The sequence below is a fragment of the Arvicanthis niloticus genome, chromosome 26 (genome assembly GCF_011762505.2).
Source record: "Arvicanthis niloticus isolate mArvNil1 chromosome 26, mArvNil1.pat.X, whole genome shotgun sequence".
Taxonomy (NCBI): Eukaryota; Metazoa; Chordata; class Mammalia; order Rodentia; family Muridae; genus Arvicanthis; species Arvicanthis niloticus.
This window is the reverse complement of record NC_133434.1, coordinates 2,190,739-2,205,675: the sequence shown is the minus strand read 5'-3', so window position 1 is coordinate 2,205,675 and position 14,937 is coordinate 2,190,739. Positions and strand designations below refer to the sequence as shown.

The window sequence follows — 14,937 nt, the reverse complement described above, 5'->3', positions numbered from 1 at the left end:
CTTACTCTTTAATCATTAGTATACATTGTTTTCAATTTTTTTTTAAATTTTTTAAACTTTTATTGGATATTTTATTTACATTTCAGATGTTATCCCCTTACCCCATTTTCCCCTCGCCCAGGAACCCCCCATCCCACCCCCTCCTCCTGCTTCTATGAGGACGTGCCCCACTGTTTTTAAAATTTAAAAGAAGCAAAAATTAAAATGGTCTGTTAGAGATTTATTAAAACCATTATAATCAAAGTGAATGGATTCTAGAGACTTGAGATTTTATTTTGAGAGATTGTGTGGCCAAGGAGTCACACAGCGTATTTATAACCCAGGCTCTACCTCAAGTACTGGATCCTGAGCAAGTCACCTGATTTCTGGTACTCAAATGATATTTCTTTCTTTAATGGTCCCATGGGTAAACTGAGTTACAAGGACAACATTCTCTTCTAATCTTAAATTTATTCTGGCCAGGTTGTGTACTTGTGTCTGATTTTGGAGTGTGGGTGGGTGAGCTCTTGGACATTCTTTCTATCTAGTGTGGCTGCTCTTGTGCTATTGTGTGACTCTTGAAGAGCAGCCATCGGCTGAGTTCGTAGGAGATGTTTTGTGAGCTTTTAGAAGACCAATTATCTCTACTGGCAACTCATGGTGCAGTGGTGTTGATCCCTATGTGTTGACACCATCTAAGAATAGGGTCAAACTGTGCACCGGGGTCTTAGACTCTTTTCTAAAAGTCAAGTCGCATTTAAAAACCAAAACACATTTGGCTCCAAGAGCCTTTACTCTGGACTTTTAAAAAGTCCTATTTAATTGAAGGGAAATTGAATTTGTCTGGTTTTTATTCATTTACACTTAACTCTTAAGAAAACAATATTTTGAGAACTTATTTGATGTCTAAAAAGAATGTCGAGCCTCTTAATGAGTTTTCTGGAAGGCTTTTTATTTCTTTCTGCTTCTTAAAACAGGAAGTGGTACAGTACTATGGGTAAACATGGTCTGCCCCAGAAGGCCTCAGTTCGGTGTGAAATAGTATTATGGGCCACGTATGTGGACTCCATGGTCCAACTAAGGCTTCTTTTCATCTAGTCCTTACCTAAGACTGGACACATTATTCACCATCCATCTAAGAGTTATAAAACCTAAGGGTTATAAAATCTTGGATGATCAGAGTCATAAGAAAAAACTTTAAAACCTAGTTATTAATCTGGTTTTAAGCACTGATGTCTGGCCCTTAAGATACCTTTACCTTGGTGCTTATATCAACCCTTTGATATATGTCTTGGTTTCATTTTGAGGCAATCGAGTAATTTATTCAAGAAAGGGGGAGGAGCAATTATCCAGACCCAATCCTATTGGCTCCAAAGTTTATGGAGCCTTGTCACTATGAAAAATCACCAAATTGACACATGTGTCTCTATGTAGTTTGAGACTCAAGGTATAATTCTTCCTCACTTTTTTTTTTTTTTCCTACTGGTGGTATTAGAATTTGAATCCTGGGCTGTGCACATGTTCTAGGCAAGTGCTTTACCACTGACCAATATTCAAAAGAAGGTTGTTCGTTATTTGTTTAATTTAGTATATGTTTTTAGCCAGGGTTTTGAGAAGTTGTTAAGGCTGGACCTGAACTTGATCTCCAGCCAAGGCAGGCATGGAATCTGCAGCCCTCCTGACTGCATCACAAGGCTCAGCTCTAACCCAGCTTGTGAGAAACACATACATTTTGCTAGTTTCTAGTTGCCATGACTCCTGAGCATAGCTTGTGCTGGTCACATTCATCAAACTGTTCATATTCCACCACCAATTATGCATGAAGACTTAAGCCTTTCCTGTGTATCCAGGAAAAAGCCAGCCCTGACACTTTGTTAGCAAGCCTACTGACAGGTGGGTAAGAGGTAGACTGTGAAATTAACAGGCTCTGTTTTACCATAACGAACTACAGAGGTGATTCAAAATACATTCTGTAACTCAACAGAGAACAAGAGGATACTTTGACTTGACAGTGCTTCCTCTTTTGCCTCCCTCATTTTTACCTTTGTCCCATCTTCCTTTTGCTCCTGCCCCTCTTTTCATCCTCTTTCACTCAGATGCTCACAAAACTTACATATAGATTTTTTTTTTTTTATAAGAGAAAGGATTCGGGCAGTTATGAGAAATACAAAGAAGGGAGTGTTCTGCCAAAGGTAAAGGAAACAATCGAGCAAGACTTAATTCAGGCTACAGTTTCACTTGAACAGCATTTCTTGTGATTTCAAGGCAGATTGACTTATAACTGCATCCCAAGCCACTGCACATCAGTTCCTTTTATCAGCCCAAGTGAGACTTCCTGTGGACTGGCCCCGTTGTTTCCTGATATATTTCCTTTTTCCTTTGGTAGAACAAAGAAAACCATAGCCCTAAGGATCCTTGGGAGCAAAGATAATTTAGCACTGAAGGATCCATTATTTTAAAGTTTTCATTCTCTATGTATAAGGCTAAATGCTCACCCTTGCACTTTTCTTCCCACAGTATTCTGTTAACATGCGAGGAGACCCGTGTGAGATTCTGAGGGCTCAGTGGTCCACTTGAGCATATCCTGCTTGCAGTTTGTTCTCATTCAAAAAATGGAAAATTAAGGCAACTGTTTATATGACAGTTTAGTATGCCTCTCAAAGCAATCGTCACACAGAGTCAACTTAATATGCCATTCTTCCAAATTCTTACAGAGTAAGAGGGCATTAGACATAAAAAAACAAACAAACAAACAAACTGCAACAACAACAACAACAACAACAAAAAACCCAGGTTAAGTTTCAAGATCCAGTGCCTTAGGAGTCTCAAAGTGGATACCACCAGCATTGATTAAGAATCCATGTTCCCAATAGGACACATCCCATAGTAAATATGTTTCCCAGAGTGAAGGCACCAAGGCTTACTTAACTCACAAGGACTTTGAGCCTGTCTCTATCCTGACCATTGTCATCATCCACCTAAGTAACAAAGAAACATGTTCTGCAGGTGCCACTAATAATATCACGAAGGCTTTTTGTTTGTAATCATCACTGATTTGGAATAGAAAAATAATAACACTGGAATCTACTCTTCGGCGTGGTCGTCACTAAAAGAGCAATTCATTGTGGTTAAGTGATAGCAAGTTCTTTTATCCCAGTTCTCTAATGTCAGCATTAGCTCTAGAATGAAATGGTCAATAGGGGTGTTCTTCCAAGAACAAAATAATTCAAATACTATCTGGAATGAGGAGCGTGGGTGAAGGTGTGCATCTGGCTTTCTCGGGCAACCAGCTTTGGTGATGCCAAGTGGAAGTGATAGAGTCATTGACATGTATTATTAGTTTTCTGACACTGCAGTCTGGTACCAGCTCTGCACCCAGGCCTGTTACTGTCAGGTGTTCTAGAAAAAGAACCCAGAATTTTCTTACAAAATGCCCTTCAGCCCTGACACACTGTGAAGAAGTAACTGTTCAGACATGTCCTTGTCTTCCTCCATACTAGAACCCACAGATTCCATAATAAAGTGTCACTCAAATAGAATCTTTAGTACAACACAGGACAACCCTACAGGGTCCAAGGCCTCTGGGACACCTGTGCTTCCTTTATTTTCCAGAAGAGAATGAGCAGCTGGCCCCTTTGCTTCAGGAAATGGGCATGCAGACTGTTTTTCCCAGAGTGCTCTGGGGATGGTCCTGTGGTTTGGGTTTGCTGCTCTGGATTGCTAAGCTGTTCCTTCTGAGGATTCACAGATCTGTATAGATTGTTCTATTCTTCATGGTAGTAAGGGAACCACCAGGGCATCCCTCCTTGCTCTCCTTGCTCTTGACCCTAAAATGTCTTGTAGATCAGCCATTATGGGCAGTGAGGCCCTGCTTGAGTTTACTGCAATTAATCTCTTTCTTCCCATCAGTGTGGACTGGGTTTGACCCAGAGTCTTCTCTTCCCAGAGCACCCTCTAAAATTTTTTAAAACCCTGTGTGTATTTCATGGGAAATTTCACACGCCTGTTTCTGATTCATTTTCAATTAAAGGCTCAAAATACTGGTTTTGTAAGAGTCCTTTGATGATTCTGATTTTTGTTGGTTCATTCTTTCTTTCCTCCTAAATGTCCATAGAAGTTTATTAAATGTTGCTCCCACATTTGCATGCTTAATTGTTACAAAATAATTGAAAACAGTGGAGTTTTTTTCCCCCTTCTTCTGTGCATAATACAAGAACATTTATGGAGTGCAGAGAGAGAAAACATCTCAGAGATGAACTGGAAAAATAAGGGCAGAGGTGGATTCCCAACAATAAGACCCGGTGGGGACTCGGGGCTCATACTTTCTGGAAAGGAGGAGGGGGTGTTGTAAGACACATGAGTGTCTCCTGCCTCATTCAGCTGGATCCCACAAATACTTATTTGGGTAGACAGCCTTGTCTGAAAGGAGGTAGACTGGCTGTTTTGAGATATTCACAGTGTTTTAAATTCCTTCTGATCAGAGGAAGTTAGAGGTCTATTTTCACCATAAGCCTCATTTTCTGCCTCCTTGTAGGTTATTAGAAACACTGATGGCAAGCCTGTCTAGATATACCTCTGTACTAGCTCACTAGCTCTCATAGACGTTACCATAGTCTATCCGTTATCCCTCTGAAGAACTGAAGTGAGCCCCAGGTTGGGTCATCCAAGTTCTGTGCCTGGTCTTGCTTAGGCCAGCTGGGTGGCACTGGACATCCTATTCTTTCTTAACCTCATCTTTTCTATTAACACAAAAGAACTGAGACCAGTAATATGTACTTCTTACTCCGTATATTTGGTAACAGTCTGGAGTACTGAGATGCTTGGGCTTCTTAAACAAAAGCATTAATTAATAGCTACAGTTGGAATAACCACTGGATCACAGATTTAGGGGATAATCCAGGCAGCATTTCAGATTCAGAACCCCAGTCGAACTCTTCAGAGAGAGAACCTGCCCATGGCTCTTTACAGTGAGGACTCACTACTAATATTCTGCCAGTAAATGTGTGAAAATGTAACTTCTTGTGCACACAGTGCAATGTGGAGTACTTCTTGCCTAAGACAGGTGATGAAAATTCTTTCTAAAGTGGGTAGTGTTTTGCCAGACACCATGGTGGCAGCAAAATGACTCTGTGAAAGTTTAAAGTTGGAGGCTGGGAGACAAAGTGCTTGCCATCCGAATGCGAGGGCCTGAACCCAAAGCCTCAGGTTCCATATAAAATTGCAAGCAGGAGCACCTCAACAACCGCCACATTCCCATAGTGATGGGGAAAGACTGAGACATGAACATTCCTAGAAGCTTGTGGGCCAGCTAGCCTGTCATACACAGGAGCAAACAAGAGGACACGCTGTCTAAAACAGGGTCCTAAACTCATCTATACACACACACACACACACACACACACACACACACACACACACACAGAGAGAGAGAGAGAGAGAGAGAGAGAGAGAGAGAGAGATTTGTAAGTTTTAAACTTGAATATCTAATTCGATCCCACTCATTTTCAGTTGTGTGATCATAGGCTAAATACTAACTTTTCTCTCCTAATTACAAAATAAGAGTGATAATGATAATAATAAGTGCTATTATAATAACGTTTCCCACTTGTCTTATTAAGTACCAGACACAAAAGAAGCATGTTTCAAAAGATACTGGTGTGTTTGCAATGCCCAGTATATAGCTATAAAGTATCGGTGTATCTGCAATGCCCAGTATACAGCTATATGTACTTTATATACCAGCACTGGGGAAACTGGGGCAGGAGAACTATGTTCCAGACCAGGATAAGCTGCATACCAAGGTCTTGTCTCAAAAAAAAAAAAGTAGATATATAGATGGATGGATGGATGAATAGATAGATAGATAGACAGACAGATAGAACAAAAACAAAAAGCACTTTATAATTGTAATGGGCCATGCAAGTTATTACTATTTTAATTTCTTCTCCACCTGTCCAGTACTTAAATGTAACTAATAAAAACAGTGCTCCCCCCACCCCCACCGCACTAAGATTTCCAAAAATGGTTGAAGTTGGTTACATTGGCCAATTAGCCACTTCTTTGTATCTCTTTGCCCACCCAGGCTTCATTTCTAGCCATACACCCTACAGATCAAATGTCCCATACTCCTCTCTTCCTTCCCTTGTATCCGGCTATTGTTTGGGTTGTGAAACTCCCAACTCAATCAATGGGATTTTACGTAAAAAGCATAAAGAGATGGCAGGATGTGACTGTGGACTCAGGAATTCCAGGCTTGTGCTGTTGATAAAGAGACTTATGTCAAACAAACAAAGGAGTAAAGACCATCAGAGAAATGTTCCGTCCAACCTGCACCACTTAGACCCATTGTTTTCAGGTTTATGTCTGTCTTTATAGGGCCAGTGTATCCTTGCTATAAAACTTGTGACCTTTCTGCAGCATTCCCTTGTGAATAGCTTTGAAATTTCTATTTGGCTGGCCAGATACTTTCTGGGTGCCTCACCTCATTCACCAGGGGGTATTTCTTCTGCTGTTTCTTCAGGGCCTCCCCAACCCTCATTTTTTGGGGTCTTTTTTTTTCATGTCTGGGCAAGATGTTGGTCAATTTACAGGGTACCTATCATGACAGCCCATCTGCTCTGGGCTTTGCCTTTCTCTTTTGGAGAGATGAATGTCTGCAGCAGAATTGACTCCCTTGGTCCCATGCAAGGTTGTCATGGTCTGTCTTCAACTCTGATTCTATCACTAAGCATAGGGAGTGAAGGAAGCAGTGAGCAGAAGGGGCAGTCCACCTTGAAGATGGCCATCTGGTAGGGTTAATGTCAAAAAACAAAAAAACAAAACAAAACAAAACAAAACAAAAAACAATGCCCCTCACCTAATGAGCCCAAGGAGAGCTTTCTTTACTCTCATTGCCTTCTCAATACATTAAGAAGGCTGTATCTCTGCCCTGGGGTTGTGCTAAGCTACCAAATATGCCGATGTGATAGAAGGGACGTGAAGAGGGAGGACATTTGTCCCTATTCTATCTGGACTGAATTAATGTAATGAAGACACGGAAAATGGAGCTAGCTGTTTCCGTTTCAAGTGCTGTGTGCGTATTTAGGACTGAGATGAAGAAACTCCCCGAGTCCTTTTTCTAGGTTGGTTGGACTACATACATTGGTTTATTCCTGCCCAACTGAGATGAGACTTCAAGGTTCCTGGAGCTGGATATGGAATGCTTCAGACACCATATCCTGTAGTTGGTAGAGACTACAACTATATAGCAAGATCAGACCTGCTGTATCTTTCTCTAAGAAAACAAAACGAAGCTGTTCTCCAAATCTATATGCTTTACTGAATGAGCATTCTGCATTTTCCCCCAAAGCCTGAGAGCAAAGGTAAAGATATTATAGAATACACCCTGACACACACACACACACACACACACACACACACACACACACACACACACTTGTACTTACACTTATAAAAGCCACATCACAAAATGGAAGCAAAGCACAGAACTCATTTGTTTGTTGGTATCAACTGTTTTTGTAAGACAGTTTCCAGACAAGCATAACACCCTAAATCTTTACCATGGCCCAGGATATGTGCAGACATTTAGAAATATTCAAATAACTAATACACACTGCTTTCTGGTCTTTTCAGAAAACTCTGTATTCCTGGGTTTTATTTGGGTAAAGAGAGTGTATTTGTTAGTTATGTGCGGTACTGGGCCAGTACTTGAAAGAACAGACTTGTAAGGGCAAAGAATTCTTTGGGTTGTAGCTTCAGACAGTTCTTGTCATTGGAAATGTGCGGGGATGCCTCCTTACTTCACAATGGACCAGGAAACTGAAGACATTCTGTAGCCAGAAATAGGATGTTGGCTTCTGAAGACCTGTTCCTAATGAACTACTTCCTGGAAACATCATCTAGCTTCCTAAAGTTTCCCTGTCTTCCACAAACATCATCATCATCATCATCATCATCTGGGGAAATGTGCATTCAAGACACAAGTTCATAGGACGGGGTGCACATTTAGTAGTTAACTTGCAACAGGGAGCAATACTACTTTTTGGGCTACAGAAAGGCCAAACCTGTCTCTTTTAAGTTATTCATGTTTAAGAATCTTTCCTAGAGATATGGATGATGCATACACACCCTTACTGAAGGGAGGTGGATTGAGATGAAGTCTCACTATGTAACCCTGGATGGCCTGGAACTTGCCATATAGACCAGGCTGGCCTCAAATTCAGAGATCCACCTACCTCCCGAGCTCTTGGATTAAAGGCATGAGCCATACATTTTTAATAAAACAAGAGACTTGAGGAAATTTATTAGTTCTTCTAAGCCTTCTTGCCTCTTTGTCAGAGGTCAAGATGAGGGAAGATTAAGACAGTAAGATTAAGACAATAGTCTTTATCATAGTTTTTCCAAATGAACCTTGTGCTAAAAAGAAAACGTCCTGTCTTCATTCTCCAATGTGATGGCCACAGCCAAGCTGTTGAGATGTGAGATGTCCCCAGTGCAAAGAAGGAGTATTTTTTGAGACAGAAGTAGTTTCTCGCCACAGAGTCCAAGACAGCCATGAACTGTTGGTTAAGTCTTGCCTCAGCCTGTCCAGTACTGAAATTGCAGATGTATGACACCAACTCAACTTGAGGAAGCACCTTTGAATCCAATTAAATTTAATTTTAAATAATACCAATAAAATTATCACCTCAGTGTCTCGGCTGAGTCGGAAGGATGTACTCACACTCATTCTTTCCATAAGTCGGCAATGAGTTTATCGTGTGCATGGAGGCCGGTGCGTCCATTAATCCTCTTATTATCACTGTGTTTTTCTTTCTGGGACAAAGTCTCCTGTAGCCCAGACAGGCCTCAGTCATACAATGTAATGATACTGACCTGGAAGTTCCTGCTCTTTTATTGCCATCTCTTATTACAGTCATGAACCACCACACCCAACTGCCTCCATTACTCTATGGAGAATTCCAAAGTAAGGTAAAAGTCTCAGTGTTGCCAGGTTACTGTGCTGGCCTGGGGTCGTCGGAGCTGTAGATTAGCATATCAGTATCCAGTTTCAACAACCAAATCTGAGCTGATCATTAAGAATATAATATTTATTTTCTCCCTTCTATACTAATGGAGGCAATAAAAATCAAACAAAGGGATATTTACAAATCATGATTGAATGTGTACTAGATTTGTTGAGGAACAATACGAGCCTTTGATATATATATATATATATATATATATATATATATATATATATATATATATATATCTCCTCTTGTTGGGAAAATAAAATTGACTAAAGAGTAGCCCTTATCCAACATGGTGACTTTGGTTTCCTCTCTGGAAAATACTGGCACGGGCCCAAGTTCTTCTGAAGGTTGTTTCCAGCTCTAATGCTTTCTGCTTTCTGCCACCATGAAAATATGATTTCCTATTGCGTAGGGCTCCATACTCTTAACAGATGGTTTGTTTCTGTAGTTCCCAGATCTCTGTAATTCTTTGTAAGATGATTTCTCCTTAGCTATAAATGTGAACAAAGCAACCTAATTTGGCAAGTAACTAGCTGGATGGTCCAGGAAAGCCGATTTCCCTCCGGAGCGTGTTTTCTTAGCTTGTATTGTTTTGTGGTACCAAAGATGTATATTCCTAGTATCTCAAAACATAAAGCAATTTATCTACTGCCTTCATGCCCTGTCCTGTGGATATGAGTATATTATATGGTGTACCCACTATAGCTATGGAATCATTGGAATAAGTTCTAAATCCTTCTCCTGAGAACATCTGGCCTCATTAGTAAATTCTCTCACGATGAGACATATGGTGGGTTTTCTGCTCAACATTTTTGGGTACATATCATTGTGGAGGTCAACTCTGTGTCTACCACTGAATCTCTAACGTGGACTTGTAAGTTGGGTTGTTTGAAACTGAGATGTATTACCTCTTCCAAGAAAATGACCTCAAGTTCACCTGAGGTCTAAACTCTATCTAACAGTTTTTAGGGTGGTGGACTATTGTGGTTCTGATTCATATTAAAACAAGCCTCCAGGAAGAATAAAATGCACACCTACCCACAGGCCACAGTGAGCACCCACTGTCCAACGGTCGCATCCTGGTTAATTGTAGAATGTATAATGGTTCTGTAACCATGAATCTTTACAACTTCCACCTCAAAATACCTTCCCTCTGTTCCTTTCAGATCGCATGCTGCATGAGGTGAAGGGGCTGCCTAGCTTTCAGGATGAGAATGTTGTTTTGTGAGGCTTGCTCTGAGCTCTGAGGGCTTAGACTTCACCAGTTTTTTTCTTTGTATAGTCAGCACATGACGTATCTTCATGGATGGACTGAGCAGTTTCCATGACCAAGGTACAGGAGGAAAAAAAAAAAAGATAGCTGTGGTTCCGCTTTGACAGAAGTTAGGCTGTAGCGAGCAAGCAGATATTTCATCCAAAGAGTTCTGTGTGAAAAGGGAACTGTGGAGTGCCTCGGAGAGTCTGCCATGGGGACCTAACCTAGTCTCAGAGGTCAAAGGCTTCCCTAAGGAAGTAACATTCAGGCTGAACCCTGAGTGATAAGCGAGAGAATGCATGAAAGAGAACAGACTTTTGATAAGTCTCTGCTCATGAGTGGATAGCTGAAATGTCTGCTTCACTCCCTGGTAAGTCACTCTGGGGCCTTTCTAAATTAGGTGTCAGAAGCTTCGTCATTCTAGCCATGGCCTTCCCAGGCACGATCTGTGTGGCTGCAAAATCATCCTCTCTGCCACTTTCTTATTCAATAAAGGCAAAGTAGAGTGTAATGAAGAATAGTATGACAAGACAATTATCCTAGGAGGTGTTATCAGACTAGCATGTACTGAGTACACAGAGTGAATGTTCAGGCTATCAGTTCATACCCCTCTAACGTGCAGTACATCCAGATATTTCAAGGGGAGGGTGATTCCTGAAAGCCGACTTCTTTCTGCCTTGGAAGATGCCAGCCTTGTTTCAGCTTGCTGTAACTTCCCACTGGTAAAGTCAGGCCTTTCTTGAATAGCCAGAGTTCTAGAACTTCACTCACAGACTTCAATATGAAGCACTCTCTGACTCCGACGGTGCCTGGATCTTCCCTGCCTTAAGTTTCCTCAACTGCAGATCATGAAGATTCTACCAATGATATTTTTACCTCAAAGTGATGTCGTAATGAAGATGGCAGTAAAAGCATTTTGCAAGATCAAAAAAAAAAAAGATAGAAAGAAAGAAAGAAAGAAAGAAAGAAAGAAAGAAAGAAAGAAAGAAAGAAGAAAAACCCTTCTTGGCAAGCATGAAGCATGTTATCTCTATGTATGTCTGCTAGAATTTCAGATCTAAGACTAAGGAGGCCTAGGCATAGGACTGATGTTGGCTTTTTCTTTCTGGAATTTCTGTGCCCTTTACCTCAGTATCACTTAGAACAACATTGGTGGAAAGAGTCAGCAATGTTGCTGGTGATGGTGCTGATGTTGGTGATGATGGTGCTGATGTTAATGTGGTGCTGATGTTGTCGGTATAGAACTGATGTCGACGTGGATGATGCTGACATTGGTGTGGTGCTGAGCACACAGAAGTCCTATAGCGCTATGTTCTCATCAAGGCTGCATGGATTCCTTTATGATATTCCACCTTTCTGGTGGGAGGGGCAGAGGTTTGAAACACTCAAGAACCTGACCCAAGAGTGCACAGCTAGTCGGGTCTGTCTGATCCCAAAGTCTTTGCTGGCAACATGTGTGAAACAGTTTGAGCTTCTCAGAATAAGAGCTTGGAGTTGCTCAGTGATGAAACCTATACCATTAATTTTTCCTGCCTTGGAACACATGAGTGTTAACATTCACAGGAGTTTAATTTTGCAACCTCCCCTGGCCTTCTACTGTTTCCACATCCCTTCACCCTCTTTCCTAATAGTATTGCTCTCCTGGTGTTTAAAGTCGGGAGGAAAAACTATATTCATACCTGTCCAAGTAGAAGATGACTTGCACTACAAGTAGTGAAATCCACAGAGAAGGACTGGTGCTGACTCGTGCCATTTGCAGAAAAGCCGCTATGGAAGCTTTCCGAGTATGTCAGTCCCCTGGCTATGTTTTATCGACAGTATCCTACTCAATCACGAGGGTCTTTTTTTTTACCTTCCCTATCCCCTTTCCCTGTCCCACCTCATTCTGCTGCATGATCTAGTGAGAAAATAGCATCTCTACCTCCTTGCTATAAAAACAATAGGCTTGGCCGGTGCCACTTCCCTCGGATTCCCACTAGGGAATCTGAGAGATGACCTGATTGAATTCCACCCGTAAAGGTCATGCTTTGAATTCAAGGCAGGAGGGAAAAGTGAAGAAAACATTTTGCACTGATATCCCATGTGTCCTGAGCACACTGGGACCTCCCCCTTGATGCACTGTGGCCTGCTGATAAGGATAACATGGAGGGCAAGTGGCACATTTCCAGGACAAAGGAAATTCTCTGGTTTATTGTTTAAAAGAAACCACTGTCCACACAGGACAGCAGGGTTGGGGAATAAGCCGTGGATGAGAGAAAAGGCAAGGTTGGCTGAGGGTAGACTGGGACAGGAAAGGACCACCAGGCTGCCCAGGAGTGCCATCTGGGGAGCATTTGCATGGTTGGGAGGTAGAAAGAGGTCACTGTGGTTGACAGTGTGCAGAGGGTTTAAGAGTCAGCCCATTAAAAACAGAGGCTCATACTTGATAGAATAGAAAACGCAGGCTCTTTAGGAGTTGTAGCAAAAGCTCCAAAAGATTTAGAGAAGTTGATCTGGTTTTGACTTTAAATTCAGGACCTTTTCTTGCCCCGCCCCCCGCAAGCCAAAATGTCAGAAAGGGCCTGGTTTCCCTTTATGGAGTGCAAAATAAACAGATCTTCAACAGCAGGAGAGAGGCCCACTACTTCCCCAGCCCATCATGCCAGAGCTGGGGGTGGGGGGCCGTAGGGAGCAGGAGTTATTCTTCTGTCTGGTTAGGATTTGGCATTGACTTTCATTTTCTCCATCCTCTGTTTTCTAGAAGCCTGTGCGGAAGCCCAGGAATAAGGGAGAAGCTGATCTTGGGCTTTCTTGCCAGACTTCAAAGCTTGTGGAGTTTTCAGTCTTGAGAGTTTGGGGAGGCAATTCCAAGACTGAAAGCTGTAAGGTGGGGGTTGAACCCACCATCTGGGCAAGGATGGCAAACTCCGGCCTCCCAGCTCTGCTCTCCCAGCCCAGGAGAATGTCCAGCCCTGGGCATCTCCGGGTCAGCTGCGGTTAGCCTGGCCACAGGGCCCTGCATTCCTTCTGGTCTTAGCTGGGTTTGGGGTGGGTGTGACCATGGGTTTACTCTAGAGAAAACGGAGACAAAGCGTCTAAATTGGGCAGGATCTTGAATCTAATGACTTGTTTACCATTGCGTGTGCTTTTTCCAGGGCAGGGAGGAGAGAGAGGACAGGGTGAGTGCTCCTTGTGGGCATGGGTTCACTGTGGGCTCTCGGGCACACTGTTGTTTTTCATTCTGAAGGGGTAGGACAGACCGCTCCAGTGGGGTAGCTAGGCACTCTCCTTAGCAGCCATCTGCCAAGCAAAGAGGTGCACTGTGTAATTTTCCAAGGTGGGAGGAAGCAGTGGTGGGGGTTCTGCCTCTGCCCAGAGTTTGGCTTCCGGGAAACAAACAGCTCCTCAAAGAAGGCCCAGTTCCACCACATGAAAGGCCCTGTTTCCTCCCACTTCAATTTCAAGCCACCCAAGAGATTACCCTCTTCACCCCCGCTCCAAGCGTACCCCAAATGCAAGGATCCAGTCAGCAGTGAACACCTGTGATGTGACTAAGGAGCGGGTGGGCACGACCAGCAGAAGGGTCCAGAAGAATTTTCGGATAAGAAAGCAAATCAACAGTGCCCCCATTTTTTATCTAGTGTTTGCTAAGTAAAAACCAGTCCTCCTTCCCTCGCCACACAAAGTGTACCTCACAGTTCAAGGACTTGCTTTTCCTAATTCAGGAAGTTTTCTTGTAGCTCAGGTATAAAACTTCCGGGACACTTAGACTAGAACCACTGGTTTACCCCCAAGGGAAGAGTGAGGCTGAGGACAGCAATGGGCTATGCCGGCACCCGAGGAGGATCCCTTTCGCTTCCGTTGCCTGCCTATGAGAGGCTTGTTACAATGTTTGCTTTCTGATGATGAAACTGGGGGGTTGGAAAGGTTAAATGGTTGACTCGAGGCCGTTCGGCAGCTACGTGTGGCATGTTCCGTCCCCTTTGCCCCTCCCTCTAACCCGGTTAACAAAGTGAGACAGTAGTAACCTACGTGGGCCTCATCTCTTCAAGCTGAGAAGAGGATGCTTTGGGGTACGGTCTGATGCCTCTCCTGAGTGGTTTCAACTGGGTGTGGTTGATTGGAGATTGCGCTTCAAAAAAAGATGAGGTCTGGCTCATGAGGAGCCCAGTTGCACTTGCTTGTTGTCCAAAAGTCTTCCAGATGTTCCTATGGAGATGTCTAAACAGGTACCAGGGATTCCAGAGCAGTGTACATGGGAGCCTTGGGGCCATCCTGCATGTTCTCTGAGCGCAGGGATCCCAGAAAACTCTATTTTCAATGGAGAAAGATTCAGTTAAACATAGGACCAGCCGCGTGTACTTTGAACGTTCTGTCGCATCTATGAATGCACCTGGATGTTGAGATGCTGTCACTGGACAACCTGACGGGATGGATTTGCATCTCTGTTCTAGCTCCTACCGTGCACCTGCGGATTGTGTGGCCCAAGCAAATCCTTCAATTTTCATAGTTCCTCAAGCTGTGGACACGTAGTTGCAGAAATTACTCTCTAGACTGTTCTAAGGTGCCCACAAAAGCTGGCATCCCTAGCCCACTGGAGTACCATGTCCTTCCCTTTCCCTCTGCTGCCAGAAGTGCCTAGTGGGAAGACCAGGTCTGTGCGGGGAGGGGGTGATGGGGGGGGAGAGGGGGTGGCAAGATTCCCACTCA

At 43.0% G+C, this 14,937-nt stretch overlaps 1 protein-coding gene across 1 annotated transcript in view; it reads left to right on the top strand.

The window, feature by feature from the left end:
* The window catches only part of Fli1 (Fli-1 proto-oncogene, ETS transcription factor), a 117,520-nt gene that overhangs the window by 9,357 nt on the left and 93,226 nt on the right, over positions 1 to 14,937 (top strand). The window lies entirely within an intron of this gene.